Raw genomic sequence first — 9,663 nt, forward strand, 5'->3', positions numbered from 1 at the left:
TGTGACGACTGCTTCTATGGGCAGCGTCAAGGACGTGCTTAGGGCGTGCTTGACTCAGTAGATGCGGTATGGCGGTGCTGGAAACGCGAGCATTGACTGACATGACGTGGAGGACGAGAGTCTATCGATAGGCAACGGACGCACTCACGCCCAGAGACCCGGCGGCAGCTCAATTACTCAAAATCCATAGCTGAGTACATGTTACTAGTTGATGCTAAGTGAACTTTTAGCACCAGAGACCTAAGACAAAGCCACCTGTCAGTATACTGCTGTGCGGCAGGAACTACAGTGTATTGTTTGTTGGACTTGTCAGTCGCGTAAGGGCATCATCAAGAGGTCCCTTGCAATTAGGATGTTTAGTTACTTCTAACAGTTGTGTTAGGATGCGTGTCACATTATTTCTGTTACCCTTAGTAGCCTTCGATATTTAATGTGATGATATCCGTGGACCCATGCATGATGACTGATTATGTTAGCAGTGTTGCAACCATCTATATGATATATATTCCAGTAAATGTATACATAGGCACATGTCACTCTCATATTATGTGGATTCATGTCATTTTGTTTAACTGACCTAGTTGCGTCAATAATGTCTTTATTGAGGAGATTTATGTAAACCATGGTTATGGGCCCCATGGTAATATCACATGAAGAACACAAACCATGAAATGATAATCTCTAGTATGTAAAACTAATGATAATGTTGAGTAGTATCTTGTAAAAATATTTTCTTTCTTCTTTCATCTGACCCCTACATCTGTAATTAACCTACAGCTGTACTCATGTTACATGCCACGGATGACTTAACGCACTATTTCACATTATTCTTACAATATGAGAATTTACTCTTTACTAGCTAAAAGATATCACAAGAGTACCTATAACCGGCATCTCTCTCTCTCTCTCTCTCTCTCTCTCTCTCTCTCTCTCTCTCTCTCTCTCTCTCTCTCTCTCTCTCTCTCTCTCTCTCTCTCTCTCTCTCCCTCTCTCTCTCTCTCTCTACCCCCGGGGGAGAGATATGGTGGGTTGTTTGAGGGAGTTATTTGCCTCCCGCATGACCTTACTTCTCTTATCACTCATGACCCCGCGGGGCTGCCACATTTGGTAGCCTTCCCCCAGTAGCTCTAGTGATAATGTATACTTTTACTTACAGGTTATAACATTTCCAATATATCAGATGAGAACTATACGTCACTCATACCAAACTGTCATACAGGTTAGAGAAATGCGACAACACTGGTTACCATCTGGGCCTGCTTCTCTCCGTCTGTGTTGTTTTGCTGGTTCCAAGGAACAGAATCTCTTTGCTTGATAGAGGCATGGCCGCGCGATAACTATATTTACACAAATAAATCTGCCCTCATCCAACACTTTCATGCTGTTACATTCAAACCCCCTCATAAAAATGTCGCTATTCTACCTGCGACGAGATTTTGTAACCCTTATGTTTTATCCTGATACTATCCCATTCAGTGTCCCTCATGACTGCCTGAACTTTGCCAGCATTTCCCTACTGTCTGGTCTCTTTTTCGAGGTTCCTCAGTACAGCAATTATGCCTGACCATTAGCTGTCCTCTCCCCTGTACCCAGCCCACACTGAAGGGATACTACCCTTGCCCATCATCCTGGCCCCACCAGCACCTCAATCCTGTTCCACAGCCTACCTGGCTGTAGTCGCGGCTATACCAGGCACTTGACCCATCTACAAATGTCTAGCTCATTTTTCGAGAGATCTAGACATAATGATTGTTCCTCAACCTAGTTACCACCCGATACGCTGCAACGCCAACTGCAGTAAATCATTCCCATCTCACACAACTCACCCTGTCTTGCACTTCTGTCACTCACTATTCCCTTCTCATCTCCCCAGTCTTCTGGCTTAATATCCTCCCTCCATCTTCGTTCCACTTTTTCTCCCCTAATATGCTCCCATCACCCCGTCCTTACACACAGCTACCCATTGCATACCTTTCATGTATAGTGCTTCCTCTACAAAAATACCATGGGCAGTCAGCTTCTCTCCCTTAATCCCCAACCTGTGCCGTCCCGGTGTCATACTCACCACCAAGGCTTCCGACATGGGTGGGAGAGAGAGCTGAGTCCAGATGACTCGTCATGCTGCCTGTATGACTCATCACCACACCCAACATGCTGGAAATGCGAGCATTGAATGACATGACATGGAGGACGAGGGTCTATCGATAGGCAACGGACGCACTCACGCCCAGAGACCCGGCGGCAGCCCAATTACTCAAAATCCTCTGCTAGGTACACGTTACTAGATATACGTTTCAGCGGCGGACAAACGCAAATATCTCGTAAACGATTCATTGTATCATTATGATACTTCAGCACGCGATCTTTAACACCCGGGCCAAATGTATGGCTGACATACCACAATGCTGTATGTGTTATGTGAGGAGTTTACTCGTGAAAAAAAATACAAAGTCGAGTAGTCATACTGACGCTTTCGAAGGAAAGTGTGGCCACGAACACCCTCCCAGCCCCCCCCCCCCACCCCCCTCACCCTTCTCGCCTTCGTTATCCCTCTTCTTCTCCCCCTAACTCCTCATCACCCAACCTTGTGTCCCTCCCTATTTTCCCATAACTTTAGTATATAATTATAATAGAATGTTATATAGGTGTATATGTATAGGTATGATTATTAACTAACAGTATGGTACAATTCCATAGACGCAAGACGTATTTCACGTTGATAATTACTATACAACAGCATATTTACATACGTGTAGTATGTAGAAGGTCGATTTTACAGTCCTTATGGTCAACCAAGTGAACACGATGTAGTGCCATTACCTGTGGTCTGGACCTTCTAGGAAATGTTATTGCTGTTATTAGTACATACTGTGTACCTACCCATCATAAACTGTTAACCTGGTCCAGTTAATATACTGTCAGTCTGTTGACTGGTCTCTTTCATATAAATATTATCACGAAATTATAATCTGCATATATTTTCGCCCTCTATACATATATATATATATATATATATATATATATATATGTATATATATATATATATATATATATATATATATATATATATATATATATATATATATATATATATATATATATATATATATTTATATCATGCTTGATAGTCATTACTATATATATATATATATATATATATATATATATATATATATATATATATATATATATATATATATATAATACTGTAGGAAATAAATGATGACAACATGAGAAAACCAAATTTATTCGTAATCACTATCAAAGAAAACGTCATCGTCTTCATCATCACTGGCGATGTTAATAATAACGGGTTCGACTCCCTTGTGTATGTTGTCAGTTCTCCAGTATTCTTCTTCAAATTTACGGGAGTGTTGAACAGCTCCCGCCCACACGTCCTTGTGTACCAATTGCCTGGCTTCTTCCAATCTTGTCTTTAGGTCCGTCCGGGTAAACCGCTGGAGTGTGGAGCGCACATGACACTTCATAAGTCCCCATACTTGCTCGATGGCGTTGAGCTCGGGGTGGCCAGGTGGCAACCATATGACTTCGTGGCCCCACATACGGATGGTGTTGTCGATCTTATACTGGGGCTGTGGACGCTTCTGCTGGCAGAGGACCAGCAGCTCAGGGCGAGTAGCAGCAGGTGGGATGGATATCTTGCGCTGCTCCAGCCACCTGATGAGGTCCGCCTTCCTGGTGGCTGTGGTAGGGCATTGACTCTCCGCCGTCAGCTGGCTGTGGTATGGTGCATTGTCCAGAACAAGCACCGATGGCTCTGGCAGTGACGGAAGGAGCTGCGTTGTTAGCCATCGCAGGAACAGTTCGGCATTCATTTCTCCATGATAATCACCCTGGTTGGTCTTGGCTGGGTATCACAGGTATGAGCCGTCAACAAAGCCTTCGTCCGTGCCACCTGCGACCACTACAAATCGCTCCTCTTCACCAGGTGTTACCTGACGACTGTACGTGGTGTTGCTTGGAGCCTGTGTGGTATCTACCCACTCCCTACTGTGGCCCATCTTGGTGGTAAACCACGTCTCATCCACATATACCACCTTCCTTCCCTCCTCTCGGTGGCGCTGTAGAGCCCGGAGAGCGTCAATCCGACGACACACAGCGTCCAGCGATTCCCTCCTTACATACATCTTTCGCTGTGACAGTCTGTATTGAAATCCGATGGTGTGCAGGATCCACCAAACTGTTGTGTCAGTGGTATCCTCCGGGAGGATACCATGTGTTTTCAGGTCGGCTGGTATGACTCTCAGTGTTAAATATTGTTTTACCGAAAACTTCTTGTGGATGTGGCGCCATATTGCACCGAGAGTAAAGTTATCACAAACAGCCGATGTAGGTGTTGGTGATGCCGGTGTGGAAGGGGAGGAGGCTGTGGTGGTGGTGTTGACTATGCCCCTCACTCTTGACACAGCCATGTCCACGATGTGGGCAACTCGCTCGTAAGGCCTGTGTGCATAAAAATTAATGTCATGTTACACATTAGTCTCACCTCACTATGATAATCAATATGACATTGCGACACAATACAGTCTGCTTTACTTTCATATTTCATATGTATATAAATGTAATAATGTATGTTCGAACCAGAATATATTGTCTACGCACCTATTCAAACTTATGTACGTTCTACCGCGGGTGCATTCACGTTTGTACAACGTGACAAGACGAAGAACAAACGCTGTCCTGCATCCACGGGGGCAAAAGGACAACATTGTTGCTGATGATGACCGCGCTCGCCTCGGCAGGCGCTAGAGTTGTAGCCTCAGGACTAGGGGTACCCCATACCTCAGAGAGGGGGGGGAGGGGATATGGGGGACTGTGGATATTATATTAAGGCATATATTTCTTATTTAAAAACGTAAAGACGACATGAAGTACCCATCAACGATTTCATTTGGTTGTCCAAAACCAAAACTGACTTCTTCCTTCCGGTCGCCGTCGACACGTCGGTTATTAACAGCGGAATTACCTGTTGCTTTCATGGTCGTTTGACGCACTCTGGTTTCCACGTCCACACACAATAACTGTATTACATATCATTACTAATGTATGATACCTATATACATACTGTCATACCTATTGTTTATGTACGTAATTAGAATACGACAAAATCAAATATAGATAATGGATGTTGTAAATTTGGTGATGAAGATGGAAATGGGGAGGGAGATACTGCGATATTGGGGCGGGGGGTTGGGAGGGTAGGAATGGATGAGTTTTTGGGGGAGGGGAGGTAAGAGGAGGAGGAGGAGGAGTGGTCTGGGGGGTGTTGAGGGAGGGTTAGACGAGTACCCCACACTCGTCCGATTCTCTATAACGCCCTCGATATGATGACTGGCGTAGGCTTAATATCACTCAGTAAATTCCTCACATAGCACATATAGTAATGTGGTATGTCAGCCATAAATTAGGCCCGGGTGTTATGGATAGTGTGATGAAATATCATAGTGATACGACCATTCGTTTAGCAGAAATTCGTGAAAACCAGCGTTTGTCCGCCGCTGAAACGTATGAAACCTGAGGCAAAGCCGCCTGTCAATACATTGCTGTGCGGTAGGAACTATAGTGTATTGTTTGTTTGACATGTCAATCAGTTAAGGGCATTATTAAAAAGTCCTTTACAATTGTGAAATTGGATGTTTAGTTAGTATTAGCACTGTGTTAGGATGTACGCCAAATTATTTGTGTTACTGAGTAACCTTAGATGTTTATTTTCATTAGTATTCTCGGACTCATGCATGGTGACTGATTATGTGAGCAGCGTTGCAACCATTTATATATTAAGCTATTCCAGTGAAAATATACATACGCATATGTCTCTCTCATATTATGTGGCTCACATTATTCTATTGAGATAATAATTGTAAGAAGGCTATTAGCTTTTACTTATCCTAAAGAAAAGTGAGCTCTCAAAGTATGCTTAGTAATCCAATATCGAAGTTGGGTTATTATTGTATCTATTAATGGGTCTTTCATTAAACCTTTGCCATGGGCCACCGTGGTAATCTCACTTGAACAGCACCAACCATTAGATAATAATCCCTAGTAAGTAAAACTAGTTATAACGCCGAGTCGTACCTTGTAAACAATTTTTTCTTATTTTCTTCAAACCCATATATATATATATATATATATATATATATATATATATATATATATATATATATATATATATATATATAAATATATATATATATATATATATATATATATATATATATATATATATATATATATATATATATATATATATATATATATATATATATATATATATATATATATTTTTGCAGGGAAAAAATGCAATTGAGTGGGCGATGTATAAAAGAAAGAGACAGGAAGTCAAGAGAAAGGTGCAAGAGGTGAAAAAAAGGGCAAATGAGAGTTGGGGTGAGAGACTATCAGTAAATTTTAGGGAGAATAAAAAGATGTTCTGGAAGGAGGTAAATAAAGTACGTAAGACAAGGGAGCAAATGGGAACTTCAGTGAAGGGCGCAAATGGGGAGTTGATAACAAGTAGTGGTGATGTGAGAAGGAGATGCAGTGAGTATTTCGAAGGTTTGTTGAATGTGTTTGATGATAGAGTGGCAGATATAGGGTGTTTTGGTCGAGGTGGTGTGCAAAGTGAGAGGGTTAGGGAAAATGATTTGGTAAACAGAGAAGAGGTAGTGAAAGCTTTGCGGAAGATGAAAGCCGGCAAGGCAGCAGGTTTGGATGGTATTGCAGTGGAATTTATTAAAAAAGGGGGTGACTGTATTGTTGACTGGTTGGTAAGGTTATTTAATGTATGTATGACTCATGGTGAGGTGCCTGAGGATTGGCGGAATGCGTGCATAGTGCCATTGTACAAAGGCAAAGGGGATAAGAGTGAGTGCTCAAATTACAGAGGTATAAGTTTGTTGAGTATTCCTGGTAAATTATATGGGAGGGTATTGATTGAGAGGGTGAAGGCATGCACAGAGCATCAGATTGGGGAAGAGCAGTGTGGTTTCAGAAGTGGTAGAGGATGTGTGGATCAGGTGTTTGCTTTGAAGAATGTATGTGAGAAATACTTAGAAAAGCAAATGGATTTGTATGTAGCATTTATGGATCTGGAGAAGGTATATGATAGAGTTGATAGAGATGCTCTGTGGAAGGTATTAAGAATATATGGTGTGGGAGGAAAGTTGTTAGAAGCAGTGAAAAGTCTTTATCGAGGATGTAAGGCATGTGTACGTGTAGGAAGAGAGGAAAGTGATTGGTTCTCAGTGAATGTAGGTTTGCGGCAGGGGTGTGTGATGTCTCCATGGTTGTTTAATTTGTTTATGGATGGGGTTGTTAGGGAGGTAAATGCAAGAGTTTTGGAAAGAGGGGCAAGTATGAAGTCTGTTGGGGATGAGAGAGCTTGGGAAGTGAGTCAGTTGTTGTTCGCTGATGACACAGCGCTGGTGGCTGATTCATGTGAGAAACTGCAGAAGCTGGTGACTGAGTTTGGTAAAGTGTGTGGAAGAAGAAAGTTAAGAGTAAATGTGAATAAGAGCAAGGTTATGAGGTACAGTAGGGTTGAGGGTCAAATCAATTGGGAGGTGAGTTTGAATGGAAAAAAACTGGAGGAAGTGAAGTGTTTTAGATATCTGGGAGTGGATCTGGCAGCGGATGGAACCATGGAAGCGGAAGAGGATCATAGGGTGGGGGAGGGGGCGAAAATTCTGGGGGCCTTGAAGAATGTGTGGAAGTCGAGAACATTATCCCGGAATGCAAAAATGGGTATGTTTGAAGGAATAGTGGTTCCAACAATGTTGTATGGTTGCGAGGCGTGGGCTATGGATAGAGTTGTGCGCAGGAGGATGGATGTGCTGGAAATGAGATGTTTTACGACAATGTGTGGTGTGAGGCGGTTTGATCGAGGGAGTAACGTAAGGGTGAGAGAGATGTGTGGAAATAAAAAGAGCGTGGTTGAGAGAGCAGAAGAGGGTGTTTTGAAGTGGTTTGGGCACATGGAGAGGATGAGTGAGGAAAGATTGACCAAGAGGATATATGTGTCGGAGGTGGAGGGAACAAGAAGAGGGAGACCAAATTGGATGTGGAAAGATGGAGTGAAAAAGATTTTGCGTGATCGGGGCCTGAACATGCAGGAGGGTGAAAGGAGGGCAAGGAATAGAGTGAATTGGAGCGATGTGGTATACCGGGGCTGACGTGCTGTCAGTGGATTGAATCAAGGCATGTGAAGCGTCTGGGGTAAACCATGGAAAGCTGTGTAGGTATGTATATTTGCGTGTGTGGACGTATGTATATACATGTGTATGGGGGGGGGCCATTTCTTTCGTCTGTTTCCTTGCGCTACCTCGCAAACGCGGGAGACAGCGACAAAGTATAAAAAAAAAATATATATATATATGTATATATATATATATATATATATTTCTTTTTTTTTTTTTTTTTTTACTTTGTCGCTGTCTCCCGCGTTTGCGAGGTAGCGCAAGGAAACAGACGAAAGAAATGGCCAAACAGCCCCCATACACATGTATATACATACGTCCACACACGCAAATATACATACCTACACAGCTTTCCATGGTTTACCCCAGACGCTTCGCATGCCTTGATTCAATCCACTGACAGCACGTCAACCCCGGTATACCACATCGCTCCAATTCACTCTATTCCTTGCCCTCCTTTCACCCTCCTGCATGTTCAGGCCCCGATCACACAAAATCTTTTTCACTCCATCTTTCCTCCTCCAATTTGGTCTCCCTCTTCTCCTTGCTCCCTCCACCTCCGACACATATATCCTATTGGTCAATCTTTCCTCACTCATCCTCTCCATGTGCCCAAACCACTTCAAAACACCCTCTTCTGCTCTCTCAACCACGCTCTTTTTATTTCCACACATCTCTCTTACCCTTACGTTACTCACTCGATCAAACCACCTCACACCACACATTGTCCTCAAACATCTCATTTCCAGCACATCCATCCTCCTGCGCACAACTCTATCCATAGCCCACGCCTCGCAACCATACAACATTGTTGGAACCACTATTCCTTCAAACATACCCATTTTTGCTTTCCGAGATAATGTTCTCGACTTCCACACATTCTTCAAGGCCCCCAGAATTTTCGCCTCCTCCCCCACCCTATGATCCACTTCCGCTTCCATGTTTCCATCCGCTGCCAGATCCACTCCCAGATATCTAAAACACTTCACTTCCTCCAGTTTTTCTCCATTCAAACTCACCTCCCAATTGACTTGACCCTCAACCCTACTGTACCTAATAACCTTGCTCTTATTCACATTTACTCTTAACTTTCTTCTTCCACACACTTTACCAAACTCAGTCACCAGCTTCTGCAGTTTCTCACATGAATCATCCACCAGCGCTGTATCATCAGCGAACAACAACTGACTCACTTCCCAAGCTCTCTCATCCCCAACAGAGTTCATACTTGCCCCTCTTTCCAAAACTCTTGCATTTACCTCCCTAACAACCCCATCCATAAACAAATTAAACAACCATGGAGACATCACACACCCCTGCCCCAAACCTACATTCACTGAGAACCAATCACTTTCCTCTCTTCCTACACGTACACATGCCTTACATCCTCGATAAAACTTTTCACTGCTTCTAACAACTTTCCTACCACACCATATATTCTTAATAC

The 9,663-nt window shown here is 42.9% G+C and overlaps 1 pseudogene; it reads right to left on the minus strand.

Moving 5' to 3' along the window:
• Positions 1-3,233: 3,233 nt before the first annotated feature.
• On the minus strand, positions 3,234-4,182 carry LOC139748388 (uncharacterized; annotated as a pseudogene).
• Between the last annotated feature and the right edge of the window lie 5,481 nt (positions 4,183-9,663).

This window comes from Panulirus ornatus, unplaced genomic scaffold, assembly GCF_036320965.1.
Source record: "Panulirus ornatus isolate Po-2019 unplaced genomic scaffold, ASM3632096v1 CTG_1094_pilon, whole genome shotgun sequence".
Classification (NCBI taxonomy): Eukaryota; Metazoa; Arthropoda; class Malacostraca; order Decapoda; family Palinuridae; genus Panulirus; species Panulirus ornatus.